Below are 12,907 nucleotides of genomic sequence, written 5' to 3'. Positions count from 1 at the left end.
ACAGGGGTAGGGAGAAGAAAAAGGGGTTTTACTGGGGACTGTATCAAAGCAAATTTTATTCATTGCTTTTAATATTATTTCAAAATAAACCTCAATATTATGTACAATTATAAATGCACTAATAAAAATGAGAATATATAAATAAAAATATGCTTATCTTGTAATTCATTTTGTTCAAGAATAAAAAGTTCATTTTGGGATCTGACTTTTCACATACTAATTTGTTATCCTAATAAATTATCTAAGTTCTTGGAAAAGAGTAGTCAATAATGTATGTTTAGAGATGAAGATTAATATCATTCCGCAGATGTCACAATACATAATGCAGTGCACCTCAAAGTTTGAGATAGGGAGATCAGTTTTAGTATCCATATCCTCTCTACACAACAAATAGCAGGAGAGAAACAGAAATAGAAGTGATATAATGGCAGGAGAATTTTAGAAAACAGAGAACTTATAACAATATTTTTTTATAAATAGTTCAAATAAGGCACACAGACAAAGTAAGAAAAATAAATGACATCACCTAGTTAAAGCAGGGAGAAAAAACATCTCATAAATTTTCATGTCTTACAACTAACTTCATATTTTGGAATTTAAGATGGATTCGAGGAATTGTTATTCTAGCTTTAATTGTGACATGGAATTAGACTGACCAGTGATATGGAAATGTTGAGAAGCTTTGAGGAAAGCAAGCAAATTTTCTAAGAAAGTGTGACAGAAAATTTAGGGAATCCTAGTCAGACCTGTGCTCCCCCAGAAAGCAAATTCCAGCTTTTTTTGAGAAAGATAAAAGTTATTCTATGATAACAACTGAATGTTCTAACAATGTGGTTCTGACTTCAAAATTATAAATGATTCCTATTCCTTTATTGGATCCAAGATTCCCTCAAGGCCTTTAATGCCCCACCCCCACCCTGGTCTCTTGTGCATGAGGAACAAATCAGTTTGGTGTCATCCTCTTCCCTCCTGCCCTCATCCCTGTTTTTGCTACTGACTGCAACTATGGCTGCTACATTTGCATTTCTATTTCTTCACTGTATTCCTGGAACCTCTATCATCTACATAGTCTTCCAGTTTCTTCCCTCCACTTCATCATTTTTTTGTTTTCAAAACAGGAAAACGCACTTTTATTAAGATTTCCAGAACACATCAAAATCAGGGTCTGAGTGGACCAGAAGGAAGTACCAGGACAAATCAGGAACGTGTCATTTTCCAGAAAACAGGAAACTCGGCACACATTACAAAAAGTTCCCCAAGTACCAGAGCCAGCATAGGAGGATCCCATGTCAGCTGTGGGAATCTTGACTTTCCTAGCACACTTTTATTGTTGACTAGCTTTAAGTAGGAAGAATGGAGTCATGGGTAAAGAGGGAGGTGAGAACTAGTCACCTGATCTGTTAGCCTGTGTGTGTGCACTCACCTTGGGAGGCTGAGTCAAGCAGCCTTGGAGTTCCAGGTCAGCCTCAACCACCTAGGAAGACCCTGTCTCCAAACCACTCTTCCAAAGCTGCATTTGCTGAAGGGCACAACATTCTTTATTCTTCCTTCTGTCTCCTGCTGGTTTTACAGTGGCCTTGACTCCCACACAGAAAGTTTGACCTTGTAGAGACAAAGCCAAGCCAGTAGGGTTCCCCTGATCAGGAAATAACTGTTCACAGCATTCAGAACTTAATAGTCACTAGCTCTGGTTCTTCTTGGTTGTTTTCATAATTGTTCAAGGCTCCAAGTTTCTCCTTCCCCATCAGAGGTATTTTGTGTTACTTCTTTTCTTTTTTTCAATATTTGACTCAAGATGCTTATAGTTACTGGAATACCAGTTTTTAGATGATTTCAGTTTTATTGTAAACGTAAGAGGCGGCAGATAAACTCTTGATTAGCAAAAGTACCTAGGAAGTGGAACATTACTAAATATCTTTGTCCCATTTTCTGACGTGTCATAGAGCATCAGCATCATTACTCTAGATTTCAATGCAAATTGTGCCGCCCTTTATGTGTAGCTGTTAATTGCCAACTGATAACATATATCTTGGAAGTTTGATAAATTACAATCATTTAGGACAGACAACACCTAGTGGCTCATGATGCAAATGCAACTTTTCAAGGACATTGGCAGTATGTAACATGAGCTTTGACATCATTTATAAATTTTACCCAATAATTGCACACTTAAAAATTTAATTATAGGACTAATCAAAGATATGCACCAACACTCACATCCTTACTGGTTCATTACTTGTATTTCGAAACACTTGGAACAGTATCAGCCCCATGCAAGAGGAGTAGTTCTAGAGATCTGCTGTATGACACAGTTCCTATAGTTAACAATACAGTACTGTGCACCTAAAAATTTATTAAGAATAATAAATAAAATAGATTTATTAGTGTTCTTAGAAAAGCAACAACAAAGCCTAACCAAAAAACAAGAGACACTTAGGGGTGATTGAAATGCCTATTACTTTGACTGTGGTGATGTTTTACTAGTATGTGCATATGTTCAAACATCAAATTATATGCATTAATTATGTGCAGTTTTTTGCACATCAGTTTTACCTCAATAAAACCATATTTTTAAAAAAAATTAACACTCTTACCCAAAATAGTCAGGTATATGTTGAAACATTCATAAAATAGAATATCATGCAACCATAAAAATTGTGGGTTTTTCACCCCCAGCAGCTTGGAAGGCTGAGGCAAGATTGCCAAGTTCAAAGTCAGCCTCAACCACTTAGTGAGACCCTAAACAACTTAGTAAAACTCTCTCTTAGAATAAAAAAAAAAAAAATGATTCGGTGGTTAAGTACCCTAGGTTCAATCCCTGGGTACTTTTTTTGGCTTTGGTAGCACTGAAGATCAAACCCAGGGCCTTGCACATAGTAGGCAAATGCTCTATCACTGAACTGTACCCACAGATCTCACATTTTTAAAAAAATTTAATAATCTTAAGGAAATTCTAAGAATAAGAGAAAAAGGAGCATGTACAGCAATATAGTCAGCATCGTCTAAATTTGGAAGACTTCATACACATACCACACATGCACACAAGTACTTGTATCTGTAATGTGCCTGGTGGTATACGGAAGACTTACAGTAAACACTCCGAAATGTTCACAATGGTTATCTCTGGCAGGTAGAAGTATGAGTATTTATATATTCTTTTTTATACTCTGGTGTAATACTCTGCATTCTCCATAAAAACATACTGTTTGAAGGTCATAAAAGAGCATGTAAGATATTATTACAATTACTAGTGAAATATTTTCCTATCATGTTGAAGTTCCTTTGGAATTTTATATGCACAAACTGATTTGAATTATTGTTGTCACTCATATGAATAGCACTTCAAAATATAAAACCCAAGTTATTGCAGGAGTTAGGATTTTTCCAGCAATCTCAAGGATTGATATTGCTCAGAATATGACAATGTTGTTTCTGCAATGTAATAGGGCAATAAGGGCATTCATCTGAGGACCCCTCTCCACAGTCATTCCCTCTCTTGTGCTTTATTACCCCTTTACCTCTTGACACAGCCTAAGAGAGAAGTTTTGAAGAGGTTGAGTAGTCTCAATCCATACAGAACATCCTACCCGACAGTGTTTTCACACTAATCACGCCAGAGCTCGCTAATCTCTTTAAAACTTTCTGATTCTCAAGAGGGAGAGACAGAGTTTTTAAGAATTCCCTACAAAGAAAACAAACCAGAATCACCTCCTGACATCTTTTTAACTAACCTGAACAACTCTTATTCACCCTTCTGGAATTGACTAAACTTACAAGAACTACCTTCTCAGTAAAACCTCAATAAATGTTAATTGTTATTATTATCACCCAGAAATTCATGAGATGTTTGCTGTTATTGCTGTTATATAATTCATTGTTTTGACCATTGAATAGAACTGCCATATCCATCTACTCCATTCTGTTTATCCAGTCTCCTAAAGTCTCCCTACCCCACTGCCAGCATCCATAGACAAAACTAGCAGCCTCTTCCTTTGGGGTCTTGTGTTATCTTAATATTCAGGCTACTTGCATTTTATAATAACAAGTACACAGAATATTAAGAAAGGTAGGCAAGATTATAGAATCATTTCTGGTAGGCAAAATGGGCTTAGTTTGGAATTTCCTGGGAAGTTGTCTCTAGGGGTGTTACAGTTATTGACTAATTTAAATCTCACAACGCCAGCAAAAGACAAGTCCTATTACACCTATGTAACCCCAAAAGTTAATTGATTGCCTAAGTCCTTGCGTACCAAGGAGCAATGACTCATATATTCTAATAAGACATATCGCTGAGTGGTTCTTAAGTTCTCAACCAAAAGATGACTTACTAATAGTCTTTACTTTGTGTTATTATTCTCTAACTAGCATTCCCACTGAACGTAAAATAATGGACTATTTCCTCTTAGATCAACATGAGGAATTTAATTCATTGACTTGTAGATGACTCAGTATAAACAATGAATTTTAGTTTTAATAAATATTTTACCTTTGAAGGAGTTACAAATCAATTTTTAGCCTATTAATATTTTTGCTTCCTTCCATAGATCTGCAGGGAAGATATATATAATTTTTCAAAACTAAAAATAGCAGGACAGAATGAAGAACACTATGCATTTTCCTAAAAACAACCATTTCAATAGCTCAGTGAAATTAGGTAGCCTCTTATTGGCATGCTGTATCCATTGATTGAGATTGAACATTCAAATAATTTAATATAATCATATAAGATTATTTGTATTTTAAAGTTTTAAAATTTAAAATCAGCATGTAGTCACACATTGGGTTCTCCAGGGAGAAGACTCTGAAGAATAAAGAACATTTTTTTAGAAAATGTTCTTAGAATTGATATTTGTGGCAAAGAGAAGGAAGCACTGTTGGGTGAGAAAGAAGTTGGGAACCAGTTCAAGAAAGCCTTCCTTGACCTCGCAGGGAATTATGCACCTGTAATGACCTTCAGAATTATCATGAACTGTCCCAAGAAGTCCAAGTTTTCATATCTCTAGGTGGCAACATAATTGCTACAGCCCCTCTGAGAGCAATTTAATAGTATTCAAGGAAACAGAGTAAGTACATATCCTGTAACTCACCACTACTACTTGTTTGTGATCTAGGGAAATGCTTGCATAGAGTTACAAAGGGAAATGGTGGAGCTAGAAATTAGAATTGTTATGGACAGAATTATCTCCCCCTCAAAATTCATACACAGAAGGTATAATTCCCAATATGACTGTATTTGGAGGTAAGAATTTAAGAGGATGAGTAAGGTTAAATGAAGTCATAAGGACAAGGCCTTATCTAATAAGACTAGCATCCTTGGAAGAAGAGGACGGACATCAAATATCTTCTCTCCGTGCACTTTCACAGGGGAGGGCCATGAGAAGACAGAAGATGGCTGTTTATAAGCCAGGAAGAGAGGTCTCAACAAACTAATGATGCTAGTACCTTGATTATAGACTTTTGGTCTCCAAAACTGTGAGAAGGTAGTTTTCTGTTATTCAAACTGCTCAGTCTGTGGTATCTTGTTAAGGCAGCCCAACCTACCTAACACAGAGTCTATGTGTTACCCAACTTTAGGAGACTGGATAAACAGAATGGAGTGGATGGATATGGCAGTTTCATTCAGCGGTCAAAACAACAAATTATATGATAACAGCAATAACAGCAAACATCTTATGAATTTCTGGGTGATGATAACAATAATTAACATTTATTGAACACTTATTGTTTACCAAGTCCTTTGTTATCTGTATTATCTTCATTCAACCCTATGTAACTTTAAGTATACTACCACTGTATAAAGAAACAGGGACTATAAGGTAAAATAATTTTCTCATGATCACATGGCTAAATAATGATTATGGCAGAGCCAGAATCTGAATGCAGATCATGCTTTTTACTACTACCTCAAGCACAGATCTTTGGGACAGTGTTGAGTTGGGGAGAAACAAGAAATAAAACAATATTATCTCGGCGAGGGGTATGTGTTTGGTGGTGGTGTGTATATTACAACTAAAATCTATATTTATTTGATTCCATCCATTTATTGATTATTGATCTTATTTCTTGTGCTTTAGGGGTCTTGTTAAAAAAGTCAGATCCTAGGCTGATATGGTGAGGATTGGGCCTACTTTTTCTTCTATTGGTCTCAGAGTCTCTGTTCTAGTGCCTAAGACTTTGATCCACTTCGAGTTGAGTTTTGTGCAGGGTGAAACATAGAGGCTTAATTTCCTTTTGTGGATGGATTCAAACGAAAAAGCGTCTTTTCAGCAAAATAAACAATCAATAATGTGAAGAGAGAGCCTACAGAATGGGAGAAAATCTTTACCACATGCACCTCAGATAAACCATTAATCTCTAGGATATACAAAGAACTCAAAAAACTTAACACCAAAAAAAAAAAAAAAACCCAAATAACCCAATCAATAAATGGGCTAAGGAACTGAAAACACTTCACAGAATAAGAAATGCAATCGAACAAATATAAGAAAAAATGTTCAACATCTCTAGCAATTACAGAAATACAAATTGAAACTAAGATTTCATCTCACTCCAGTCAGGATGGAAATCATCAAGAATACAGGCAACAATAAAGGTTGGCCAGGATGGGGGCGGGGGGTACACTGATACGTTGCTGGTGGAACTGCAAATGGCACAACCATTATGGAAAGCAGTATGGCGTTTTCTCGGAAAATTTGGAATGGAACCACCATTTGACCCAGCTATCCCACTCCTCAGTTTATACCCAAAGGACTTAAAATCCACATACTACAATGACACGGCCACATCAATGTTTATAGCAGCTTAATTCACAGTAGATAAACTATGGAACCAAACTAAGTGCCCTTCAACGGATGAATGGATAAAGAAAATGGAATATTACTCAAACTTAAAGAAGAATGAAATTATGGCATTGCAGGTAAATGGATAGAGTTGGAGAATAGCATGCTAAGTGAAATAAGACAATCCCAAAAAAACAAGGGCAGAATATTTTCTCTGATATGCAGATGCTAATTCACAATAAGAGGAGGAGTGCTAGGGAAGAATAGAGTTACTTTATATTGGGTAGAGGGGAGTGATGGGAGGGGAGAAGATATGGGGATAGGAAGGATAGTAGAATGAAACAGACATTATTACCTTATGTACATATATGACTGCCTGACTGATGTGATTCTACAACATGAACAATCAGAAAAAGGAGAAATTGTACCCCATTTATGTATGATATGTCAAAGTGCATAAATGCATTCTACTGTCATGTATAACTAATTAGAAAAAATTTAAAAATTAAATATATGTATATTAACATTATATATCTTTGAATGATACCTACTATGATGGTTACTTTTACGTCAACTTAACTGGGCTAAGGGATACCCAACAGTTGGTAAAACTATTTCTGGGTGTGTCTTTGAGAGTATTTCTAGAAGAGACTAACATTTGAATCAACAGACTAAGTAAAGTGGATCCACCCCTATCAATGTGGGTGAGCATCATCCAATCCTTTGAGAGCTCACTCAGAACAACAACAAAAGGCTAAATCAGTCTCTCTCTCTCTCTTCCCCTACCCCACACTTTCTTCTCAAGCTGCAACTTTCATCTCCTTCTGCCCCTAGATGTTGGAGCTCCTGATTCTCTGATCTTCAGACTCTAGGACTTGTACCAGAGCTCCTCCTATCCATCTGCAGGTTCTAAACTGGGACTTATAACATCAATTTCCCTGATTTTCAGATCTTTATATTGGACTGAACTGTACCACCAACTTCCCGGTTCTCCAGCTAGCAGATGGTATATCACGGGACCTATTTGTCTCCATATTTGTGTAAGCCAATTCTCTTAATAAATATCTTACGTGTCCCTATACAGTCATGAGACTCATAATGATGCTTCAGTCATCAACAGACCACATGTATGATGGTGGATTATATCTTCTAGTGGAATCATAGGCATCTTTGTTTTTGTGAGTACACTCTACAATGTTTCTGCAATAAGAAAATTGCCTAATGCGAGTATGTGGGAGGAAGTTTCACTCATACATTGCTCATGGGACTAAAAATTGGGGCAATCACTATAGAAAACAGTATAAAGATTCCTTAGAAAACTTGGAATGGAACCACCATTTGTCCCAAATATCCCACTCCTCCGCATGTACCCAAAGGACTTAAAATCAGCATACTACAGTGATATAGCCACATCAATGTCTATAGCAGCTCAATTCAATAGCCAAGTCATGGAAACAACCTTCACAGATGAATGGATAAAGAAAATATGGTATATATACATGGCGAAATATTACTCAGTCATAAAGAAGAATGAAATTTTGTCATTTACTGGTAAATGGATGGAATTAGAGAATATCATGCTAAGTGAAATAAGCCTGTCCCAAAAAACCAAAGGCTGAATGTGCTCTCTGATATGTGGATGCTAACCTAGAACAAGGGAGGGTAGAGAAGAGAAGAATAGAAGTTCATTGGATTAGACAAAGGGGAATGAAGGGAAGGGAGTGGGGAAGAGAATAGGGAAAGACGGTAGAATGAATCAGACATAACTTTCCTATGTTCATATATGAATACATGACCAGTGTAACTCCACTCCACATCATGTGCAACCACAAGAATGGAATCCTATTTAGAATAAGTTATACCCCATGTATGTATAATATTTCAAAATATACTCTACTGTCATTGATATATAAAAAGAACAAATAAAAATTTTTTTAAATTAAAAATTTTAAAAATTGCCTAATGATGCATTTCTCAAAATCTCTGTGTCTCCATCATTAAGCAACACATGATTGTGTATCCTCCCATTACTTGTCCCAGAAAAATGCTAATGCACATATCTTAGTGAGGACATATATTTAACACTTGAGAACAGCAATCATGGGCCAAAAAGAGGAAGTGGAAATAGTAAGACAAACTGGAAAAATAGCAACATAATAAAAAATTTAAAAGGAAAAAGGTTGTGCATTCAACACTGATGATTTTTGCTCAAACCGAGTATCCCCTCTGTACCTGGGGCTCTCAATATACAAACACATACAATAAAGCTCAAAACTTTCCTGGATAAAACCACTAATTTGGGGGTAGATAAGCCACAAAAGCCTTTAAAAGAAATACAGGACTCCATGAGCTGGGCCTCTTCTTCTGCCTCACTTTTCTTTGTTCCATTAACATCTGTGACCCTCCCCAAGGAGCCTTCCTAGTTCATCTTCCTTCAGTATAACGTCTACTTCTCCCAGCTTTGCCTACGCTCTGCCCAGCTTTCAAGTCTGAGTCAAAGCATCCTCACTTCAGGGAGAATTAGCTCATCATGGCACTTGTCTCCATTTTACTGCATAGGTGTTTGTGCCACGATCTGCTTTCCCATCTCTCTTTCTCCCACCTAATCTGAAGGTGCACATTTTATTTGGTCTGTCCACCATCCCTAAACCTGGCAGAATGTTTGGCATGGATTAGGTGCCCAATTCATATTAAATGCATGAATGAATTCCAAAGGTGCATGGTTTTTTTTTTTTAAATGGCCAGAAATTTATTGTCACTCTTCCCTTCAAATGGTAGAATTATGCTCCCTTCCTTTCATTCTGATCAGCTTATGACGACTTCAAACAGGAATACATGGTAGAAGTCACATAAGTGTCTTTGAAGTCAATAAGGTGGTGCATTTTCCTTCTTGCTCTCATGGGACACTCCCTTTGGAGGAAACCAGCTACCATGTAAGAAATGTTACAACACGGACACCACCTTGCTAGGGAAACCAAGAGTAGGTGCTCTGGACAACAGTCCCAGATGAGTCTAGCCTTCAGCCCATACCCACCAAGAAATCAGAAGATGACTGACATCATCCTGGGTGTCCCCAAGTACCACAAATAACTTCAAGTGCTGTTATAAGGAACCAAAGAATTGCTCAACCAATCTTATCCACATTTCTGACCCACTGAACATGTGGTTTAAATTAATGATTGCAAGCATAGTTAAGTCTGAGGATAGTTTGGTTTGCAGCAATACCAACTGAAACATCCAGAGTCTGGAGAAAAGTGATATAAAGAACCCCTGAAAATTGACAGCACATGTGTGTCAGGTGAGCAATAAGAGGGTCACATGTACATGATATGGCTACAAACCTTCTGGAAAATTTTTTTACATTTCAAAGAAAAGAAACCTACAAATACCCAAAATTTTAGTCTATCTCCTGCATTGTAGAATGGTTAGCACCTCTTGTTTCTGGATACTAATTCTAAGAGGACCCCCACAATTGTGAACCAAAAAAAAGTCTGAACACATTTGAAAAGGCACAAATAATTAAACATCTCACTGACTCATCAAAAACAAAAAGATTCCTTTTTTTTCTTTACTTTTTTTTGAGTTTTTTTTAATTAAAAATCATAAATTTACATAGGGCAATGTTGTTTGATTCATTCTGTTATTTTTTCCCTTTCCCCCCCACCCCCCTCACCCCTCTTTTCCCTCTATACAGTCCTTCTTTCCTCCATTCTTACCACCCTCCTTATCCCTAACCCTAAACCTAACCCTAACCCTAATGCTAACCCCTCCTACCCCCCATTATGTGTCCTCATCCGCTTATCAGTGAGATCATTCGTCCTTTAGTTTTTTGAGATTGGCTTATCTCACTTAGCATGATATTCTCCAATTTCATCCATTTGCCTGCAAATGCCATAATTTTATCATTCTTCATGGCAGAATAATATTCCATTGTATATATATGCCACAGTTTCTTTATCCATTCATCAACTGAAGGGCATCTAGGTTGGTTCCACAATCTGGCTATGAACATTGATGTGGCTGTATCTCTAGTATGCTGATTTTAAGTCCTTTGGGTATAGGCCAAGGAGTGGGATAGCTGGGTCAAATGGTGGTTCCATTCCAAGCTTTCTGAGGAATCTCCATACTGCTTTCCAGAGTGGCGGCACTAATTTGAAACCCCACCAGCAATGTATGAGTGTACCTTTTTCCCCACATCCTCGCCAACACCTATTGTTGCTTGTGTGCTTGATAATTGCCATTCTAATTGGGGTGAGATGAAATCTTAGTGTAGTTTTGATTTGCATTTCTCTTATTACTAGAGATGTTGAACATTTTTTCATATATCTGTTGATTGCTTGTACATCTTCTGTGAAGTGTCTGTTCATTTCCTTAGCCCATTTGTTGATTGGATTATTTCTATTCTTGGTGTAGAGTTTTTTGAGTTCTTTATAGATTCTGGATATTAGCACTCTATCTGAAGTATGAGTGGCAAAGATATTCTCCCACTCTGTAGGCTCTCTCTTCACATTACTGATAGTTTCCTTTGCTGAGAGAAAGCTTTTTAGTTTGAATCTATCCGAGTTGTTGATTCTTGCTTTTATTTCTTGTGCTATGGGAGTCCTGTTAAGGAAGTCTGATCCTAAGCCAACAAGTTGAAGATTTGGACCTACTTTTTCTTCTATAAGATGCAAGGTCTCTGGTCTGATTCCGAGGTCCTTGATCCATTTTGAGTTGAGTTTTGTGCAGGGTGAGAGATAAGGGTTTAATTTCTTTCTGTTGCATGTGGATTTCCAATTCTCCCAGCACCATTTGTTGAAGAGGCTATCTTTTCTCCATTGCATATTTTTGGCCCCTTTGTCTAGTATGAGAAAATTGTATTTATTTGGGTTTGTGTCCGTGTCCTCTATTCTGTACCATTGATCTACCTGTCTATTTTGGTACCAATACTGGGGATGGAATCCAGGGAGCACTTAACCACTGAGTCACATCACCAACCTTGTTATTATTTTGAGACAGGGTCTCCCTAAATCTCTTAGGCCCTCATTAAGTTGCTAAGGCTGACCTCAAACTTGGGATCCTCCTGCCTCAGCCACAACGTCTCTGGGACTACAGGTGTATATCACCATGTGTAGTAGTATACATTCTTTCTACAACTAAAACATTTGAAAAAGAAGTTACTAGTATCACAGAATTGAATTTTCAGGCTATCTTTTTTCATGGGGGAAGTAGATGGATCATTTAATTTATTTTTTAATTACAGTTGACACATTGGCCACCAGAAATCTGCAATTCATCTATTTCTTTATGGTCCATTTGCAGCTATGTTTACTGTCATAATAAATAAATAAATTATCTCATTAATGAAGTACTGGGTAATTTTTATCAAAAGAATTTTTTCCAGTTTTGAAATTTCTATTTATTTTTCATTTTATTTTACTTTATTTTATTATTTATTATTATGTGGGGAGAAAGGTACACTCATACATTGCTGGTGGGGTTGCAAATTAGTGCAGCCACTCTGGAAAGCAGTGTGGAGATTCCTTAGAAAACTTGGAATGGACCCTCCATTTGACCCAGCTATCCCACTCCTTGGCCTATACCCAAAGGATCTAAAATCAGCATACTACAGAGATACAGCCACATCAATGTTCATAGCTGCTCAATTCACAATAGCCAGACTATGGAACCAACCTAGATGCCCTTCAATTGATGAGTGGATAAAGAAACTGTGGTATATATACACAATGGAATATTACTCAGCCATAAAGAATGACAAAATTATGGCATTTGCAGGCAAATGGATGAAATTGGAGAATATCATGCTAAGTGAGATAAGCCAATCTCAAAAAGACAAGGGACGAATGATATCGCTAATAAGTGGAGGATGACACATAATGGGGGGAGGGAAGGGTTAGTGTTAGGGTTAGAGTTAGAGTTAGGGAGGGGGGCAAGTATGGAGGAAGAAAGTACTGTATAGAGGGTAAAGAGGGGTGGGAGGGGTGGGGGGAAGGGGAAAAATAACAGAATGAATCAAACAACATTACTGTATGTGGATTTATGATTACACAAATGGTATGCCTTTGCGCCATGTACAGAGAGGCAACATGTATCCCATTTGTTTACAATAAAATTTAAAAAAAATTTTA

This window comes from Sciurus vulgaris (genome assembly GCF_902686455.1).
Source record: "Sciurus vulgaris genome assembly, chromosome: 6".
NCBI classification, from domain to species: Eukaryota; Metazoa; Chordata; class Mammalia; order Rodentia; family Sciuridae; genus Sciurus; species Sciurus vulgaris.
Note: the sequence above shows the minus strand (reverse complement) of the source record.